At 46.9% G+C, this 21,628-nt stretch overlaps 1 protein-coding gene across 11 annotated transcripts in view; it reads left to right on the top strand.

Annotated features, from left to right (window-relative positions):
• The first annotated feature begins 15,232 nt into the window (after positions 1 to 15,232).
• BLTP1 (bridge-like lipid transfer protein family member 1) overlaps positions 15,233 to 21,628 on the top strand; it is a 2,946,455-nt gene continuing 2,940,059 nt past the window's right edge. For 7 of the 11 annotated variants that reach the window (XM_069631149.1, XM_069631145.1, XM_069631146.1 and 4 more), the window contains exon 1: positions 15,233 to 15,400. The gene's annotated coding sequence lies outside the window, so the exon portion shown is untranslated. The remainder of the gene's footprint in view (positions 15,401 to 21,628) is intronic. The other 4 variants (XM_069631154.1, XM_069631153.1, XM_069631152.1 and 1 more) reach the window with 1 other exon arrangement.

The following is a 21,628-nucleotide window of genomic DNA, read 5'->3' as shown; positions in this document are numbered from 1 at the left end:
GCTCTAAACATGCTTAGTGTTCTCCTTAAACAGAAGATAGTCCATGAAGAACACTTTTTAGAGAGTTATGTCTGCTTCGGGGATGATCCAGTGACAGAGTACCCGAAAGATTGGGCTTTTGTCGAGGCAAAATTAACATACCACATCCAAAATAAAAATATGTTATGTCCCTTCTCCATGGATCGAACACGAGTGGTAGCAATTCACCCTGTTCGGATTCAGCCAAATAAATCAAGGGCCATGCATGACATTGTTGGTACTTCCGTTTCAGGCCGGTCCCCGTCCCCAATCAAACTCACCAGACAGAACCTGTGAGTTTTGAAGAATTGATTTAAAAAAGCAACCGCTTGCAGCGATTCCTGTGCTAAGCACATGCCCTTTCCACCATGCCAAAAGTGTGCGTCCTACTCCTATTACAGTAATATGGCACAGCAGTTCACACAAAGCTAGCATTTGCTAAATATGTGTTCCAGCGCCATCTACTGGAAAGAAAGAATAGGGGAATTTTCAAAAAAGTACTGTGGCCAGCCTGCGTAAATGGTACGAAAATAAAAAATAAAATGTGGCGTTTTTACATTATTTTACTGCGTAAAAAGTCCCATTACGCTCCTTATCTGGAGGGCTGTACACACATAAATATATATAATTTATATATTTGTGTGTGTACCTTGCTATGGTTTGCATGCTTTTCAAGCCTTCTTTTTAAAAGATAAAAATATGTAAAAAATGTCTATGTTTATAAAAGATGGCTTGAAAAGTACACAATTCAATCCATCTTTTATAAAGCTTTGCCGACGGATAAAGCCTGAGGCGTCTTTGTCACTCGGCAAAGCTTTATAAAAGATGGATTGAATTGTGTACTTTTCAAGCCATCTTTTATAAACCTAGAAATGTGTCACGGAATCTGCAATATGATGTCACGTCAGATCGGGTCACGTGCTGGGGGGCGGGAGCATGCTATCAAGTCGTTGTGTTTTCATTGCTACCCGCGCTGTGCTTCGCCGGCCCAGTAGGCCCGCGTACCTTGCCTGAAACTCTGCATCACCAGAGTTTCATACATCACACCGGCAACAAGGACGGCACTTTCTCACACGCGCCTATCATCTTCGGTTTCCACCGCCTTCACTACCAGCTGTATTTTCAGCAGCAGCGTAGGTGCACTCCAGAGTGAAATCTGCACGTTGCATCGCCTTCACACCGTCCGTGCGAAGGCAGGCAGGCCAACAGCTCACGTTCATATGCATGAGCCGCAAAGGCACTTGGTTCAACGTTCCACGTGCCTGAAAGTTCTCAACACCTTGCAGAAACACGCGAGCCCCGCTCTCAAGCACCAACATCTTTCGGGGGGACACGCCGAAGGATTCCAAGCACGTGAACTGTGCCCAACGTTCGACGTGACTGGGAACATTCTATCATGCGTGCAATCCTTTTAAGGCTCCGTCAACATTCTGAGGCCTTCTGAACATTCCATCAACTCGCACACTCGCAAGCACCGCTTTAAACGCTCTGGCAACGTTCCTCCATCCGATAAAACAGCGGGCAGCCAAACAAGCAATCTAACTCCAGGGGCAACCTCCTTCACCCACTCAGAGCACCTAACACTCAGGAGCAGCTGTCCACAAAGGACCTCCACTAGCTGCCACCGGTGGAAACCAGGTGAGAGGAGTCCACGGCCCACAAGCCCCATATGCAGTTAAAAGGGGGAACACTAACAATTTATCGTCACCCGCAAGAAGACCATACAGCACGTGCGCGCACACGAACAGGAAGGCCAGACAGAACCACTTTCCATGCACTGCCATCCAGCAGCGCCCCTGCGTAGCCATGTCCAGCACAAATGCGAGCCCATTGAGGGCAGACTCAAGCCCTTCAGACAGGAGCGTCAACCTTAAACCAGACAGCCCGGACCCGGCATCTAAAACTCATGGCGCCATTTCACCCATTCGCCACAGGGGCTGCCATTCACTGGGGCATTTGGATACAACAATTTGAACTACATTTCGAGGCTGGAGAGATCATCACAGACAGAAGGAAATGCACATTCCTTCTGCTCAACATCGGAGTGGCGCCTCTGCGCCTTTTTAACACTCTCCCAGACAATGGTGGTGCAGATGACTACAACGCTGCCAAGGCTGCGCTAACAAACAAATTTAAGCTCGACCTCAACCCTGACTACGAGAGGTTCCACTTTTGCATGGCCAGACAACACGAGAGTGAGACTGTGGACAACTTCCATGCCCGTCTACGAGAAATGGCGGTGGGTTGCGAACTTCCCAACGGATATTTCGCATTTCCGGCTCCAAATCATTAATGGAATCTCATCTATCGGAAAAGAACATAGCGCTATCCGGAATCCTGGAAATGGGACGCATTTGCAAACCCACAGATGGCAGTAATTGAGGCTGTGATCCAACGCCTACCACCAGATGATCCGAAGAGAAACAAGGAAATCGCTGCAAACAGGAGGCGCCAAGGCAATCAAGAGCAAGGGAATAGAGACCCAAACCTTTCCCGGTCTCACCTGCCTCAAGGGCGGGAGAACTCCTGCAAACGGTGTGGTGGCCCATGGCACTGAGGCAAAACATGCCCTGCGTGGGGCTCGACCTGCTGGAAATGCAACCGCCTCAACCACTATGCAGTGGTCTGCCTGTCATCTGCCAGGCGGAAGAGACCGAACGCAGATGCCGCAACAACCACCGGAGCACCGAAGAAAGTTCGCCGAAACCACCCACCAACCGAACAAGAAAGGAAGGGCGAGAGCCGTGGATCACACGCAAAGATCGTCAGACAGCTGTGGAAGCGAAGCGAGGACAGCGCCTCACCCGACAGATGGGACAAGGAAAGAAATCAAGCAAGAGAATACACCGATTGCACCTCATCTCGGCGATCGAGCCACGAAGGTCCAAACAAGGGAAGAGACTTTCCTGCACAGTCATCTCAGACGGGAGACCAATAAGAGTAGTCATCGACACGGGTGCTACCGTCAACGTAATGCCAGCAGTTGCCCTCGACAAGCTTAGCTGAAGGTCGACGATCCAAGATAGGAAGGTACGACTCTTCGCCTACGTTTGCAAGAAACCTTTGCCGATGCAAGTATCCTTCAAGTCCGACCTGTCACACAACAACACCGCCTGCCGGACAAGAATTTACGTAGTCAACGCTGGCTGCGAAACTCTCCTAAACTGCAGAACAGCCGAAAAACTGCGACTAATCCAATTTGCCTTCAGCATACAACATGCAGAGATCAACGACCTACTCGAGAGACACCGCCAAGTGTTCCAGGGCATCGGCTGCCTGAAAGGCATGTCGGTCAAACTACATATTGACCCCACCATTGAATCCAAGGCTGTACGGCATCGCCGGGTTCCATTTCACATAAGGCAAGCCGGGAAAAGGAACTTGAAAAACTAGAAAAGGCAGGCATCATAGAGAAAACCTTAGGGCCAACCCTGCGGGTGTCCCCCATGGTAGTAGCGCAAAAGCCCAAACAAGCAGATGCAGTGTGAACCTGTATAGACATGAGGCTCCCGAACGCAGCCATTGGGAGAGAGCGACACATTACACCGACCATAGATGAACTCATCGTCGACCTGACAGGCGCGACAATATTCATTAAGCTAGAACTCAGGTCGGGATACCACCAGCTCAAGCTGGCAAAAGAATTGAGGTATATCACCACCTTCTCCTCCTACCTTGGCCTGAGGAGATAAAAACACCTAAACTTTGGGATATCGTCGGCTGCTGAAGTGTTTCAGCATGAAATCCGAAAAGGTTCTGAACGGCCTAGATGGGACGACTAACATCAGTGACGATATCATTGTATACGGAACCACCAGCAAAAAACACCACGAGCACCTGGCAGCCGTATTGCAACGACTCGAAAACGCTGGACTGACACTGAACGTGGAAAAATGTGAATTTGGCAAAGAAGAACTCTGCTTCTTTGGCTACATCTTTAATTCCAGAGTGTCACCCGATCCAGCAAAGGTGAAGGATATCAAAAACACCAAAGCCCCACAATCCGAAGTAAGGGGTTTCATGGGCATGGCATCGTACTGCGCGAGGCTCATCCCGGACCTTGCTACCATAGCGTGCCCCCTCCGTGAACTCACAAAAAAGGACCAGAAATGGGAATGGTCGCCCATCCACCAACAGGCATTCCAACAAATGAAGGACTCGCTGTCCGCATCTGTTCTGCTCAATTTATGCTTAGTTCAAAATGGCGCGGGCGTGATGCATTCTGGGAGCGCTCGCAGCCATGTTGGATATTTACTTCACTCTGCAGTGAAAGGCTGCACACATTTTGCTGAAGTGTTAGATTCACAGTGCTGAGATAAATATGCTTTTTCAAACTTGGTATGCAGTCAAGGCCATTTCTGCTGGGAAAAGCTAACGTTGTTATGACTTGCTACTGTTCTCCGTGGAGCATGTTTTTAGAGCAGGGAGGCCCTGCGTTCCTTGGGGGGAGCTCTCGATTGACCCAGCTGGCAACCGATGGCTGTTCCTCAACTGCGCAGGTGCAATTCCAGAAGGTTCGAGAATTAACTCCTTTTTTTGGAGTGCCTATATAGGCGGAAACCTGGAGGGGTCAGGTGAGACTTCAGCCAGAGAAGGGCGCTCCGTCAGGCCTTTCTGTGAGCTGTGGCACTCTCGTCCTGGCTGTCCCTGGGGTCTTCCAGCCGCTTCTGGACAAGATGAGGACAAGAATTACGCTCACGATGATGTATTCTTTTTTTGACTTCTTTACTTTTTCTGTGATCTATGTCCATATTAGTTTTCTGAGTTATTTCTATGTACTTGTAATCGGTTCCATGTAATAATGCCGCCACATAAATCTCGCCATGCAAAAATATCGCCGAAAAATTGCCGTTTTTGTGGCGACCTTATTGCATGGAACATGCGGGGGACACCCCCGCAACTCCCAAACTTTTTATTTTTCTTTTTTTTCCCTTTTTTTTTGCCCCTGTCCCCATAAATATGGTCACCCAAATAATATCGCCACGACATTTGCCCTGCAATATTATTTACGGCGACCATATATATGGGGATTTTATTACCTGATACCTTGTAATCTTTGAATAAATAGCCGTAAAGAGCTGATTATCTTCTAAAGAGTGCGTGGCTGTGAGTTTTGTGTCTGTCCGTTTATGGGTTGAAGTATTTGCCCTATAATTGCATTGGTGTTTTATGTTTGTTCCGTGCACTTTTCAGAGGAGAGCAATACATAATGGCGCTGTGAGCAGGGTTATTTGTGATGAAGTGTTCCAAATATTCTGTTTGAACGCAGATAGGCTTCGGTTATCTTGCAAGCGAAAGTAATTGGGCAGTGAGTGTTGAACTGTGTTAAGCAGTTTTTTTTTTCTTCCCTTTTCCCTTGCTGTGAAATGACAATTGTGTGAGAGAATGCAGTGCAGAATGAAGAGCAGGCCGTCGCCTTTCCTTGGTCGTCTCACTGCAGCTCTGAGACAGCCAATAGACAGCACTTTTGTGTCGGCCTGCCGCGGAAGATAGCATGTGTGATTGAGATCTTTCCCCTTCAGTAAATTAGTCGTGGCTGACTTACTGCTTGGGAACGAAGCCAGGGAGCCGAAAAGCAATGAGCAAAGCGGGGAAATGGCTATGTTCACAGTGCTCCGATGAATGGTGAAGAAAGATTTATGTTCAATTAGGAAATAATTTTTTCATGCGGTTTCCCTTGACAAAGTTGTAATTTGGATTGCAAAGTGAAAGTTCTTGCTCTATTTTGGCATGAGGGCAGAGAAAGAAAAAAATATTGCAAGTATTTGACAGGCAAATTGCAACTAGTGTTTAAACATTGTGACCCAGCCCCAGTGTGCTAGCGAGTGGGGGGCTGTAATATAAGGAGGCGAAGGTACGCCTTTCTTATAATGTATGCTTTTAAAGTGTTCACATTCCTGAAGATAACGTGGGAATGAGCCGTGTTTAGGAGAAAGAGTAACATCAGTGTTGAAAGGTTAAAAGGTTTGTTTTTGGCAACTGTAAATTCCATGTGCTGGTGGTGCATTCTGTTTAAAGGAATACACTAAAACTGCCTGCATTGCATTTTAGCTGTACCATGTTTGCAAAGGGTGAGAGACTCACTTGATAAAAAAAGTGAGTGAATGGCATTTGAATTTTCGATTTTTGTGTATTGATTTGAAATTGCAGAATCAGTTTGCAATGGTTTTGGGGGGAAAAGACCATTTATATTTTCTAAATTGCCCCTAGAGTATTTTGATGTTCCCACACTATGCCATGGGATTGTTGCCAATGGCAAAAGTACTGTTGCTATTAAGGGATGTATGTTTTACACAAGACAAGGACAAGTTGATTGTGATATATAGTGATAATGTTGTTGACACATTAACAGCTCACAAGCAATATAGAGTGTGGGTTGCTCTTGCAGAAAACGTGCAGGGAGCTGCACTACACATGATATGTTTTAAATGCACTGAAATAAGTGGTTACATTCTGGCAATGGTACAACAGAATGGAAAATCTGTGTGTGATAAGACAGCACAAAGATTCAGTGGGTTGAGGGTTCTTATTAAAGATCGCACATTGCATTGAGTGAGTTTGTGAAGCCAAACTACAAGGTTACGAGCAAAAAGAAAAATGTATACCTTTAAATGGGACATTGATCAGCAGCCTGCTTTTAAACAGGCTAAAAGACACTTTGCAGGTTTGCAGAATTAAATGGAGTTTAATCTGATGACAAGAAAAAGTGCCTCTTTTAAAAATAAGAGTCTTGCTGTGCAGAGCTTGTGCCTTGAAGATAACTTGCACTGTCTTGGGCTGGATGCGCAAAAAAAAAAAAACTGTTGGAGGAAGGCAGGAAAGCAGAATGCTGTGCTCCTGTTCAGTAAAATGGTGTTTACAGAAGCTGGCAGATATGGGAGCTTTTCTGAGTTGCTGAAGCAGTGCAGAAAACAGTTAATCTGGATGAACTGTCTGAAACGAGTGCCTTCCATTGAAACCGCCCCAGCTTAAGAGTTATAGGCCTAAGAGCAAAGAGACAAGCTTGCTGCGTGCATAATGGCGCTGCCATGTGCACAGGAATGATAAACAATGATCAAGCAGTCGCATTCCATCCTGTGAGAGACACTGTTAATGAGCAAAGGAAGAGGTGAAAGCCAGAATGCCGAAACTGAACTGAAGGCAATAATTGCCGTGAGTGAGAAGATGAACAAAGAGGGCAATCTATCTTACACATGCTGATATACGCATGCTTTCTGACACTGGCATGCAATAACAGAGCTGATCAGAAGCAAGGAATTCGCCCAGTATCAACACTGGAAGAAAAAGAAATGCTGCATGCAAATGGTAGGCTGGGCGCATCGCGCATCTGAACATTTGGGGAAACTGTGCACCTGTGAATGGGCTGAGAAAAGACAGCTGCCCATTTCAATAGACATTGCCGTGCAAGCTGCATCTCAGCGCCCCATGTGATGTGAAGTGAAGTAAAGCGCTGTGCACTGGAGAAGAAACCTCTAGGCGCTTTAAGAAGTGAAAATACACAGCCAGCAAAATGAAAGCTACATTGCCAGGGCTGGAGTAACTGACAAAGACATTATGTTGTTCCAGATGGAAGCAAAAAACTGATAAAGGTAGCCGTTTTGCAAGAACAACATGCAGAGCGGGGCTTTGGAGTATAACATGAACACTGCACATTAGCCATGATCCAGAAGCCTCACGGCTTAGTGCAAGAATGAATGATTTGTTGAAGCAACTAAAGGAACTGACTCAGACTATCGCTCTCAAAGGGGTGGCCCAAGAAATCAGCAGACACCCTATGGGAAACTAATAAGTGGAAAACCAGAGGCTTTAAAGACACTGCCTGTATGGAGAACTGGAGAAAAGATAAACAAAGCTGCTTGTGCAACTGCAGGCGGTATTGGACTGAAAGACTTTACCTTTGAAAAATGGAGTGATGCCAGCAGGGCAACCTAAATCAAGATCATGAAACACTGGCAGCAAGTTGGCGCCTGGCATTCGTGATCGCTTTGGTGACAAAAAGCATTGAACAATTGAGAAGTGTGACCTGGGTACTTATTATATGGCTATTGTAAAATCACAGATCAGTCTGAGGTACCATTGACCAACTATGATCGCATTGCACAAATGAGTTTGTGACTAGGCAGTTACACCCCGTATGGTTGAGCGCAAATAAGCCCCCAGTAACATGCAGAACGGTGACAAATAATTGCAGTAGCAATGATATGATAAAGTGTGTAGTTACCTGATGAGACTTCTGAAGGCGGGGGTGGTGTTAAGGGAAAAGTGGACAATGCTGATATTGAAGTTTTGATAACATCCTAATGTGGATAACACTGATAGTGTACCTTTTGATGAAATCAACATTTCTGTTTGTATTTTGCCTAGGCAAATAACCAAGACAGTAGCGTGCCATGATTGCCGGGTGGCAATGATCAGTCAAGCAGATGCATTCTCAGAGAAAGCGGGTCACTGCGAGGTGCAATGTGAACTTTGAACCTGTCCTGTACCGCACTCAATGCTACTAACATGCGTGAAGCGTGAGGACATTTGTTCTGCAACCTGTGAGAAGTGTCCAACAAAGTAATAACTTTTCCAGAACTGTCACGGTGCGGATTTAGCATATTAACAAACATTTGATGCTGCACATTCAAATGATTCAGTCGACGGTTGTAATGACCTTGATGATATGTTTTGCCTTTCTTGTCTAAAGGACTGTGGACAATGGGTTGTGGACTGTGACATCATGCACCACAAACTGCTGTGTGAAACAACACTTGAATGCCAACATGTTGAAACCTGATTCTTAAATGCATTTTGAAATTAATCTGTGGAAAAACGAAATGTTTTGCCCTTCCCACTGAATTGCTTTAACCAGAGATGTTTTGCCTTACTACATTGCATGTAGCCAGGAAAATGATTTATGAATTGTTGGGGCAGCAGGGTTGGGCAAGCAAGAGCATAATATATTTTGAGATAAAAGGAATGCGCACACCAAAGTTAGCGGTGTGTAGGTTAAGGCCCTGGATTTGTAGTAATGCTGCCAAGTGTGTGAGCTCTAATTAGAGATGGTAGCATTTTAAACAGGATGGCTCTTTTCATGTGGTAACGTTACATATACTTATATTCCAGCTAACATTTCTGGAGGTCCATGTGCTTTGACTGGATTAGGATTAATGATGTTTCCTTTACATTCAGCGATAACTCGAGGTAAAAGGTCAACCTTTGAATCTATGGGATTATCTCCTGACTGTGATTCACATGTACATTTGCTATCAGAAGCTGAGGTTTTAGCATTAACCCTTTCATTAGTAGGTGTTTGGGGTTTAGCTGCTGGAGGTTACAAATCTTTGATGAAATTAGCGTGTTTAGTAGTTAAGAGTCTTAACCATACTTCGCAAGCTTTAGAAGAGTTGCTCCTTGATAGTCAAGTTATTAGAAAAGCTACTTTGCAGAACAGAGCTGCTGTTGATTACTTATTGCTGAAACATAATTTAGGGTGTAATGCCTTTGAAGGTATGTGTTGCTTCAATTTGAGTGACCACTCACGATCCATTGAAAGTCATATTAGAGGTTTGAGGGATCTCATTTTTCAAGTGTCTCAAGATCAAAACAGAAGCTGGTGGGATTGGTTATTTTCATGGCTACCTGATATTGGGGTTACACTACGTTATATTTTTGCTTGCATTTTTATTATTTTGTCCATTATAATTGCTTGTTGTTGTTGCCTTCAATGTATTCCCAATTTAGTTTTAACATTTCGTAGGTTTCAGAGACCAGTTCCAGTGCCACCTGACTACAGAAGATAAATATCCAAAGGGTGGAGATGTTCTGCTCAATTTATGCTTAGTTCAAAATGGCGCGGGCGCGATGCATTCTGGGAGCACTCACAGCCATGTTGGATATTTACTTCACTCCGCAGTGAAAGGCTGCACACATTTTGCTGAAGTGTTAGATTCACATTGCTGAGATAAACATGCTTTTTCAAACTTGGTATGCAGTCAAGGCCATTTCTGCTGGGAAAAGCTAACGTTGTTATGACTTGCTACTGTTCTCCGTGGAGCATGTTTTTAGAGCAGGGAAGCCCTGCGTTCCTTCGGGGGAGCTCTCGATTGACCCAGCTGGCAACCGACGGCTGTTCCTCAACTGCGCAGGTGCAATTCCAGAAGGTTCGAGAATCAACTCCTTTTTTTGGAGTGCCTATATAGGCGGAAACCTGGAGGGGTCAGGTGAGACTTCAGCCAGAGAAGGACGCTCCGTCTGGCCTTCCTGTGAGCTGTGGCACGCTCGTCCTGGCTGTCCCCGGGGTCTTCCAGCCGCTTCTGGACGAGCTGAGGACAAGAATTACGCTCACGGTGATGTATTCTTTTTTTGACTTCTTTACTTTTTCTGTGATCTATGTCCATATTAGTTTTCTGAGTTATTTCTATGTACTTGTAATCTTTGAATAAATAGCCGTAAAAGAGCTGATTATCTTCTAAAGAGTGCGTGGCTGTGAGTTATTGTATCTGTCTGTTTATGGGTTGAAGTATTTGCTCTATAATTACATTGGTGATTTATGTTTGTTCCGTGCACTTTTCAGAGGAGAGCAATACAGCATCCACGACGATGGCGTTCTTTGAAATCGAGAAGAACACAGGGCTCCTTGTCGACGCAAGCCTGGTGGGCCTAGGAGCCATACTTACTCAAATCGACAAAGAAGGCAACGTGCACCCCATCACGTTTGCCACCCGCGCTTTGACCAAGACTGAACAAAACTATGCACATATTGAGAAAGAGGCCCTGGCGATCCTCTGGGGTTGCAGACATTTTAAAGTATATCTGCTGGGAAAACAAGCGAGGGTATTCTCGTACCACAAGCCCCTCATCCCCATCTTCAAGGGCTCTGCACCACACCCCCCAGCACGCATTGAGAAGTGGATGTTGCAACTTCAGCCGTACAACATCGAGGTTGAATATCGGGCCGGGGCAGATAACCCTGCTGACTACCTGTCCCGCCAACCACAACAGACCAAGAGATGCAACACGCCAAAGAGACAGACGAACACGTATGTCACGTAGTTGCATGCGCCCGACCACGGGCCCTCACCCTACAAGAAGTGGCTGACGAGACCAAGACAGATACCATCCTAACCCAAACCACATAAGCCATCCAGTCAGGGAACTGGAAAAACCTCCTAGCCACGACAGCCCAGCGTACGAAATCAGCCGAGGAGAAACTGCAGGCCATCTTTGGGATCCGCCACAAACTCTCTATAGCCCACGAAGGGGTGATCCTAAAAGGAAACAGCTGCGCTGGAAGAGGGAGCGCTCAAGCTAGCCCAGTGTGGACACCAAGGAATCGTAAAAACAACATCATACCTGAAATCCCGCATGTGGATGCCCCACATGCAACAGCGAGTTCTGGACCTCAAGGAATCCTGCACAGCCTGCCAATCCACCACAAGAATGGAAGCCCCGGACCCAATCATCAGCGCCCCAAGGAGCAGAAAAAGGTAGGAGACAGTCAGTATAGACCACTACACCACCGCAGGAGAGGGGTATCTGCTAGTGCTGGTGGCTGAGTTCAGTCGGTACCTGGAGGTTGAACACGTGGCGTCCACCAACGCAGAGACAATGATCCTAGTGCTCGAGAAAGTATTTGCGACAGACAGTGTCCTGACCAAAATCAAGAGTGATAACAGCCCTCCATTCACCAGTCTAGAACTTCGATAGTTTTTCCAAGACCTCAACTGTTACGCTCACCTGGTCTCTGCGGGGACGTTGGGGCACGGTTGGAGCCCTCCATGGATTAGGCTCATCTGGATCAGTTCTCTCCCCCAGCTGCTGCCAAGTAGACCGCTCTGGATGCTAGCACTGCCCCTGCGAGAACACGAGAGGCAATGAAAAGGGTGTGGTGGTATCACAACGTCCCTCGAACCCTTCGTGCCAGAATGAGGTGAGTAAGCATTTACCCAAATAAGCTCACCTGATGTATTGTGAGGATGAGCTCTCCGTCCTGCTTCTCATCAGCAGGGGCGCTTCAAGAGGACCTAGTTGCTTCACTGGTCCCTGGATGTGGCGGCCCAGGCCGGCTGCGACTGAACCACTTTGAAGGTACAAGTTCTTTGTAATGATTATTGTTCGCGTTCGTAGTAATGTCTTTTCACATGATTAATGTTCATATCCTTAGTAATGTCTCTTTCTCCCCAATAAATGATGAAGGCCTGGCGAAGCCGTGATACTGGTGGAGAGCCTGCAGTGTTCCCAAATAGATGGTAAGTTGGGGTCGTAAGGCAAGCGCGATGGAGATATGGCGCGTGACCTTAGAGAATGTCTTTATGAGGTTTCTAACCTTTGTTGTTCTTTTCCCCTGCAAGTACAGCCTGGAGGGGCTTGGAGAGGAGCAGCGGTACGAAGACCTGTCGGCAGATGATGGATACCTGCGACCGTGAGGATGCTGACCGAGTAGAACCCTCCCGTGTCCGTATCCGAGCTGCGGATCAGTTAAGGCCTGCTGCCGGCTGATGTATTACTGGAGCCAGGTAAGTGCGCTCTAGTCAGTAGATGGAGTCGCTGCAAGCAGGTAAGAGGCACTTCAGGCGTAGATTGAATGCGCTCCGGCCGAGGAGTTCGCTAGAAACAGGTAACGTGCGTCTCAGCGATGGTTTTGCTGGTTCTGATGGAAAACAGGTAGGATGCACCTCAGCAATGGTTTTGCTGGTTCAGATGGAAAACAGGTAAGATGCGCCTCAGCAATGGTTTTGCTGGTTCTGATGGAAAACAGGTAAGATGCGCCTCAGCAATGGTTTTGCTGGTTCTGATGGAAAACAGGTAAGATGCTTCTTCAGGCGGCGGTGAGCGTTAAGTTGCATGAGCAGATTAACGCAAAGTGCTGGCATGCGGGCAGGGCAGGCTTAAATCGCCTGGTCCTGGCCACGCCCCCTTGCTCTGCTGGATGGTTCCACCCTGCCACTCCCAGATGATGCTGCATGTGCAGCTCCATGTATTCCTATGGCCACGCCAAACCCAGATACACATGGAGGCTCATTAAGAGATGGAATAACACGTGCCCAAGGAAAGAAGTGTGCAGAGCACACTTTATGAGCCTGGCGCCAAAGGCGCCAGGACTGGGTCCTACGGGAACCTTTAGGGGATGTTACCTGTGGTTCTTGTCCAGTGGCCATGGCATGAACATACGGCACAAGAGGATCACCCCATGCTGGCCACAAGCAAATGGTGACACCGAACGATTCATGGGTTCACTGAATAAAGTGATCTGCATCGCTAAGGAACGCAATCAGTCCTGGCTAACAGCAGTGTAGCGATTCCAAAGGACTCATTGCCAGACCGCACACTCATCAACCACTATCAGCCCTCATGTTCGGAATGCCAATCCATGCGGAACTCCCAGTACACCCTAAATGGGTAGCTCCAGATCCAGACATTCCTGTCAGAGGCAATACGAGTCAAGCAAAATGAGCAAGAGAGCCGCACCAGCCACCGAGAACTGCAGCCAGGAGAGACAGTGCTGGTCAAGAACCGGGCTACACCCAAGAAGATGTCACTAAACTTCGAGTCACGACCATGGACAGTAAGCACCACAAACCACAGCATGATCACGGCTACCGGAGGGAATGAAACAGTGACTAGAAACATATCTCACTTCAGGAACGTCCCCGCTGCAATGTGGGAAGAAGGGCGGGGGAGCCCAAGAGAAGAACCAAGATCGCCTGATCGACCTGAGACCCCAAGACCATCGGAGGAGCACGACGCACCCAAAAGGTCTCGAGGACTTACACCAAGTACAGATGATGCCCGACCGGAGACCCCTCAAGAGGAAGAGGCAGAAAGGTCTCACCCCTGCTACCATCTGAGGGAGAGGCCGCGACCATCATCCCGCCTCCAAGGGTATGTAATACAAGGAATCTATCACCAAGCGAGCACGGCTGAAGCATGCTCCTAAGAGACTAGAATGGACCGCAAGCACACTAAATGTTACTGTTGATAAGTGAGGAAAAGCATTCTAAGTTTGTAAGGAATGTGATGTCACGTGTCACAGGAGACTGGGTCACGTGCTCGGGGGCGGGAGCCAGAAATAAAGGAATCACCGGAACTGGCGTTTTCGCGCCAGTCCGGCTTTATGCATGCTATCAACTGGTCGTGTTTTCATTGCTGCCCGCGTTGTGCTTCGCCAGCCCTGCAGGCCCGCGTACCTTGCCTGAAACTCTGCATCACCAGAGTTTCATACATTACACCCAGGTTCACCAAGGGTTAAAGACACCTTGGTGACCTGGGAAGGGTGGGAACACAAAAGGAGTGTAAATTCCTCTGGTGACCCCTTGCGTGAGGAGTCACCAGAGGAATTTACAGTGACTGAAGAAGTGCCAGCCAGTCACAGCGTTGCTGTGGCTAGCTGGCGCTTTTGTCAGCTTGCTTTACTGAATGGCGGGCGCATCTCCCGTCGCAACGCTGTGGCTGGCTGGCACTTCAGTGAACTTGCCGGACTTAATGGCAGGCACATCTCCCGTTGCAGCGGGATGTGTCCCGCCGTGGTGTGGTGGGACCAGGGGTCCCGGCTCAGCCCCACTTTTTAGAGACTGCTGGGGCCGGCCCACCTAAAGCATTGGATGTCCCCATCCCACACACTCCAAGATGCCCCATCTCACCCTCCCAACCCACACCTGGATGACCCATGCCACCCTCAATGCCATAATGTCTCATCCTCCCTCCACATGGCAAGATGCCCCATCCCTCTTGCAGACCCACACCAAGATGCACAGGCATACATGCCAACCCTCCCGATGTGTCACTGAAAAATATTGCTATTTTTCAGGGTCTTCCACCCGGAATGTTGGCATGCATGCACAGGTGCCTCTCTCCAACCACACGCTGATAAAAATACCCGCAGTAGACATCGCAAACACTTATCAAACATTCAAATCCCCTATTAGCACCCTTTGATCAGTTAAACACCACTATCCACTGTCCCTTTTATTAGCCCTCCATACTTTTCACGTTGAATAGAATAACATGATTTTTAAAGTAAACGTAATATTTCGGTCTCCCCTCTGCCAATCTTGCAGGAGCTTTCCCCGTATCCGAATAAAATGTCCACCTTAACCTCAACCAGCAAAGCGCACGCAGATTCCAATTGAACTGGCAGCCGATTACCGAAACCCTCCCCCTCCCTCACAAAAATCACAATGATGACGTCAGACGCTAAGTGAATGGTACGGAACGTGACCAAGGTCACGTGAAGATGAGTAGGCGGGGCCTTGGTATGGCCCGTTTCTCGGATAGGGACTACTAAACACTACCTTCCGGACACAGGCATGGGCTGCACCTTCGTTGCTCGTAAATCCGCAAAACGCGGGGTTTACCGGGTGATTACGGCTGCACGGTAACAACAAAAACATATGTCCAGGTGCGTTAGTTTAACCTTAATTCGTGTGTCGCCATGTGTTGTGCACGTCTCTTTGATTTCAATGGAAAACATTGGAGGGTTTGGCTGGTGGATCCTTTCTCTAATTTGATAATCTGCAAATACTACTGAGGAGATTACTGATAAAATGACTTGTTTATCAATACATCCCACCTATAACCGTATAACGGGGGGGGGGACTTTAATGAAAAAATGTAATCTGGTACTTTAATCAGATTATTTCAGTTGAAGTGATCCAGCACTGTAAATCCTAGAATGAGTTATTGTTCAAGAAGACCTGGTGCTAGGTACATGTGGCCCGGGTAACATGGATTCTTCTGCATTTTTCATTGGAACTAAAATCATTTTTAGCACTGATATTGTCGGCGCAGGATTAAGCACAGAGCGAAATGACACTTTTGATCCTCTTTTTTTTTTACCTTTAAGTTTCATTGTAGCATTTCTAAAGTAAAGATGTTTCATTGCGTTAAAATGCAAAACTACTCCCCATACTAAGCTTTGACAAGTACCTGTTATACAGTGCACAGCCACAGCTGCTTAAGGAACGTTCTCTGTACAGTGGACATGCTCCTCCTTGCAGGGGACATTTCTGGGAGTTTTGTAATTACACATGCAATGCCCGTATATGTTTAAAATTATACCATCAAACCAACTAATACATAGTGTTGCAAAAAAAGCTCGTATATTTATAAACTGAAAACTACTTCCTCACATGATTCTACGTTTACACAGCATGCAAAGTGGAAGTTTCACTGCTTGCTTGGTAAACTTTGTTCTGTTGTTGTTTACCTTTTGGCCTTCTTCTATTTCTACATCATGAACCTGTCAGTATAAACAGACTTGCACAAACATTGGCAAAGCCCATAGGTCCAGCGCGCTTTTTAAAATGTATTTAAAGAAGTGTGAGTGGTTCAACATTGGTTAAACAAGGGTGTGGGAGCCCCTCTACTGAGAATGAACATCGGTCAAATATCCTGGTCAATGGAATTTCTTCCACTGGGAGTGGGTGGGTCTACAACCATGCCTTAGCTTACTGCACCCTTCAAAGAGGAGCCATATCCATTAGCATATCAGTCTGGTCCCACCTACAAGGGCAGCCCAACACCGAAATGATAGGCAATTCTCCTCCGAACAAGGGTACCACCAGCAACCACAGACACGTGTTTTGGCCTTGTTTGTTTCTCGCAAAACCCCTCTGTTAATCTGTATCCTTTCACGTCTGACCACAAAAGTCCCATTCCATTAAGCATTCTGCAGTTCTATCGCAACCTTTCTTTAACGCTGCTCCCCCATTTACTTCTAACACGAGCCAGCTTTCAGATCACTCGCTGGTTGTGTACTTGGAGGGCTGAGTGGGGGGCTTTCTTCAGCAACGCCCTCCTGCTTGCTTTGAAGGCCGTTGCCCGCAGCCTTGTGTTTCCTCTCTGTCCTTGCTTCATGCTCAGGAGGGGAGCCAGCTGTCCTGGAGCACCTGCAAGGCATGCTTCTCTGGGGCACACGCAGTCCTGCTTTAGTCGCTTACAGCTGTCTGCAAGCGTGGGACTCCCGCCCAGGTTTCTGCCGTTTGCAGCTTCTCTCCCACAGTCCGCTGGCCTTCCCGTTTGACAGCACCTCGCTCCTTCGACTTAGTTGGAACTGCTTCTCGGTTCCCAGTCTCGCTCTCTTTTATCACTCTGCCAAGCACTAACAGGTCTCAGGTGTGTGTGATTGAGATTACATGCTTGACTCTGCCTGACCTATCATGGCTCTTATACAACACGGGAGGTAATTCTCATCCTGTTATTCCTCCTCTTCCTCGTCTCAGTGGTTTGAGGGAGGTGAAGTGGGGTGGAATTTTGAGAGATGTAGTTTCCCATAAAATGGTTAGGGACAGTTATTTCTGGGGTAGTTGGAAAAGGGGGATACCATGTCTCGCCATTGGGTGTCCCCCCCCGATTACCCCCTACCCAGGTGATCCTCCCTCGATTGTCCACCCACAGGGTCGGGATCCAAAGCGATGGCCCTTCCCTTGCCACCTGAGTAAGGGATCCCCACTGACTGGGATGTGAAACACCCTCTGGTTTTTCACAGGGGAATAAGAAGTGCAAAGAGGGTAAAACGTTTGGGGCGGATAGTAGAAGGAATAGGATAGGGATACACAGAACTAACACATTGGGAAGATACCATGGGATTGTGGTATACGGAATACGATTGTATGTAATAGTAGGCATTTATCAGGAGGCATGCTAATCTAGTAAAATGGTAAAATAACAACATTTGTGGTAAGAAGCATTTTCCAGTGATGGCGAAAAGAAGATAAGCACTAGAATTGGTGTAAGTATCGATTTGCAATGGCCCGGAGATGTGCTGCAGAAGCCCTTTAAGTGTCTGGAATTGTCAGGTAGTGTGGATTTTGGGTGCCGGATGCAAATCTCTGGTGCATTATCTGGGAAGGTTGAGCCAACTGTCAGAATTGACCGAACCAAGGATAGGCTGCATACAAATGGTGAATGACCACAATGGGAGAAGGGAGGAAAAAAGGAAGAAGGAAGTAGAATCCACCCTACAGGAGCCATACATGCATTGCCTCTCCATAAGGGCGATTTCACTGGCGCAAGTTGTGGGGTGTGTGAAGCTAACGAATTGGCATAATTTTACCACCATGCAAGGTCAACTGCACTACCATAGGCTGAATGACCGATTTTAAGTGAGTATGCCACATATCTATACTACTATAGTAACAGATATCCCAGGGCAAAGACATCCTGAAAGAGGTTGTGCAATATAAAGACTACACCCATGGACACCAAGGAAACATAATAGCTGGCTTGAGACTCGTTGATTCCACAAAAAGTGCCACATACCAATTAAGTCAACAGTTCTCCGCTACATTAATGGGCTTTTGAACCTATAAGACTGCAATAGTAAATACAAAGAGTCGACACGAGAGGGTGATTCTAAGAACTTGGTAAGTGATAAGTAAATCAATGATATTTTATTTATTTTGGTGATTTGCATGTCCCCCTGACATTTGTTGTGAATGTGGTTTTCATTCTTCAGATTGCTTCAAATTTCTTTTAATATAGTTTGTCAGAGCTATTTAGAGGCAGCTGGGATTTAACAATAAAAGAAAATCACCTCCTTGTTAATTATGCACATTTCACACTTATCCAAATAACATGTAATGTTTCATTCTTCATCACTGCACAGCACTGATATTTTGGGCCACTAAGAAGTCATCATATGGAGTTTTATGCACTTTTTCATGTTCCTCAGAGTTTAATGCTAATACTGAACTTCACTGAACACACTTTTAAGGTGCCCATCCTCACCAGCATACAATGCTGGTGGCGACGTTATGCTGATGGTGACGGTCTATTTTTGGACCTTTTTAAAATGTCATCTTGTAGAATGTTTAGGTGCTATTCATCTTACATTACTATGAGGAGGAACATCCAGCCCATTACTGTTTAGTTATTTGCGCACCCAGAGACGGATCGCACCAATCCTCATGGCTAGAACCCTACAAAACGCACCCTCCTTCAACCTCTAGGAGCCAACTCTATCAAGCAGTAACCATCTCTGTACTGTATAGATCAGTGCCAGTGCTATCTCAAAGCAGTCCTTTGACATCAGTGGCCCAACTGCAGCTGCAAATGTGCTGCTAGTGTAACGAAAATGTCCAACCCAGAGTGTTCCCAGCCACTTGATTTATAAATCTATAAGCAATATGTGTGCACCTGCACCAAAATCCTACCAAAGCTGGTGATTCCAGTAACTTGTTTTCATAGTGGTGTCGCAGTTCTTCTCCCTTTTGCAATATTTCTGGTGTTCTTTCCATTATTTCTTTCTTCCCCTGGTTCCCCATGCCACCCCATTCCTGTTCCAGTCACTCATCGTCTCCTTCCTCATGTAATCTCAACAATCCTATCTACTTTCACCCCCTGATCTCCCTATTCCTCGCAGTGTGGCTCTCTAGAATTCTTGTTCCATTAACAAAAAAGTTAATTCTGTTCTTGACCTTTTCTCCCACATCTATCGCCACTTATTGTATTTTACTGAAACTTGATTTTTTTTTCCAGCTGTTTAAATTTTCATAAACAAAACGGTTACAGACAATCATGTTTGTCATGTGCAAGAATACAACATTTGTTGATGATATTAGCATTTATACACTAGCAATGACCAATTGCATTTTCACCCGTTTCCCTCCCCACCCTTCTCCCCCTTGGCCCCCTCCCTCCCTTCCCCCTTAGTGAGAACGTGATCCTGTACCAGTCGTAATGGGGTGAGTGTGATCTACGACTCTGATTGTATCAGTCAGATTGTGGTGATGTATGACGTGTCATATCCTCTATGTGGGCCCCTCTTGATCAGATGTGTGGTTCTAAGAGTTCCCGATACCAGTCTCCCCTTGCTTCGTTGAGCCTCGATTGTCTTTTGAAGGCCGCCCGCTCAATTTGCCATGTATTTGAGAGGGTTGTGACCCATTTGGTGATCGAGGGTGGTGTTTCTGTCTTCCAGTGTATGATCAAGAGTTTTCGTGCAGTGAAGAGTATGAGGCTCATGAATTTGCATGTTAGTGCGTAAGCGTGCCAGTCCATCCAGTCTGTGCATAGAATAATTGTGTTGGGGGTGAAGGCAATATTTGCCCCATCAATGTCTTCTGTTGATGTACTCTGCGCCAGTAAGGGGCGAGTGTGGGGCAGGACCACACTAAGTGTCCCATTTTCCCTATGCCCTGGCATCCTCTCCAGCATAGAGCTGTGGGCTGGAGCACCATTTTGTGTAATTTGACTGGGGTGTAGTATAATCTTTTTTAAACATATTTTTATTATTTTACACATGAATAAACATCAACACATTATATTCCCCAGCTTCCCTACCCTCCCTGCCCACCTCCCCACCCCCGGAAGAGTTCGGGTCTTCATAGGTTTTCTCTTCGGGAACTTTTATGTGCTGTATATGTCGGATATTTTGATATTGTGTGGGCACCATTGTTCCATACAGTCTGATTTCAAGTATTCCAGCACAGATCCCCATTCCTTCATGAAGGAGTTGTTTTGGCTCTGAAGATGGTTTGTGATTTTTTTCCATGGTCATTTGGGACCACACCTTTTGTAACCAGGTGAATACCAGTGGTGGGTCTAGTTTCTTCCAGCTTTGAGCTATCGTTGCCCATGCCGCGATGACTAGGCGCATAAAGCTCCTCCATTGTGCGTTGTGGAGTCTCTTGGCCAGTGGGTCCTTTAATCCGCACAACCACACCCTGATTCCCATTTGGTCTGCTTCTGGGAATATTTTTGACATTTCCATTTGCACTTCTTTCCAGAAGCCCTTCACTCCCTGACAGTCCCACCAAATATGTCTCCATGTTCCTGCGTCCGGACATCCCCTCCAACAGCGATCCGACGTATCCGGGTACATTGATTTGAGCCTCTCAGGGGTGTAGTGCCATTGTTTAATTATTTTCAGCCACATTTTGTCACGATGCCCGCTCCCGGGGAGCCGGCTCAGGCCCTGCGTCCCCGAGAGCGGACATCAAGTCCCCGGGGAAGGTCCCAGCAACCCCTTATAGGGGCCCTTTGGACAGTGGCCTGGCGCCTATGGCGCCAGGCTCATAGAAAACGTCAGTCCTGGCGCCATAGGCGCCAGGCTCATTATGAAAGTGTTTGGGTGCACTTACCTGATGCAGACCATGCTGCAGAACCCCGGCCTCCTTGAGGCCTGAAAGGAACTACTTTACCTGTGGGACTCATTTACCACCCGGGCATGGTCGGAAGGATACATACCTGATTGGAGGAAGGACACATTCTAGGAACTTCTTCCAAGGCTATTTAAACCACACCCGATCAGCCACACGTGCTTCGCGTTGTTCTGCATCTAGCAGCTGGATGCTCACCGTGTCTGCTCCTGCATCTTGACTTCTGCCACACCTGCCAGCATCCTGAATCACCTGCAAAGGAAGGGAACAAGAGAACAGAAGAAGGAAAAGGCCTCACCTGCTAAATCTGCATCCCAGAGACATTTCGCCGATAATCCTGAAAAGGAAGACATTTATTTTTAAAAGCACATCGCATCAATCGCTGCAGCGCCGCATTCTACTCACCTTTACAGGGCGCCTCCATGTTCAGCAGCGACCATCCGGATTCGCAGTCGCGCCCCCGCGCCTAGGGAGAAAAAGACAAGAACAAAGGTGAGAGAAAGAAGGGAAAGGGGAAGCTAAAACTC

Source organism: Ambystoma mexicanum, chromosome 6q (genome assembly GCF_040938575.1).
Source record: "Ambystoma mexicanum isolate Mex_15411 chromosome 6q, UKY_AmexF1_1, whole genome shotgun sequence".
Lineage (NCBI taxonomy): Eukaryota > Metazoa > Chordata > Amphibia > Caudata > Ambystomatidae > Ambystoma > Ambystoma mexicanum.
This window is presented reverse-complemented; position numbering and strand designations above follow the sequence as displayed.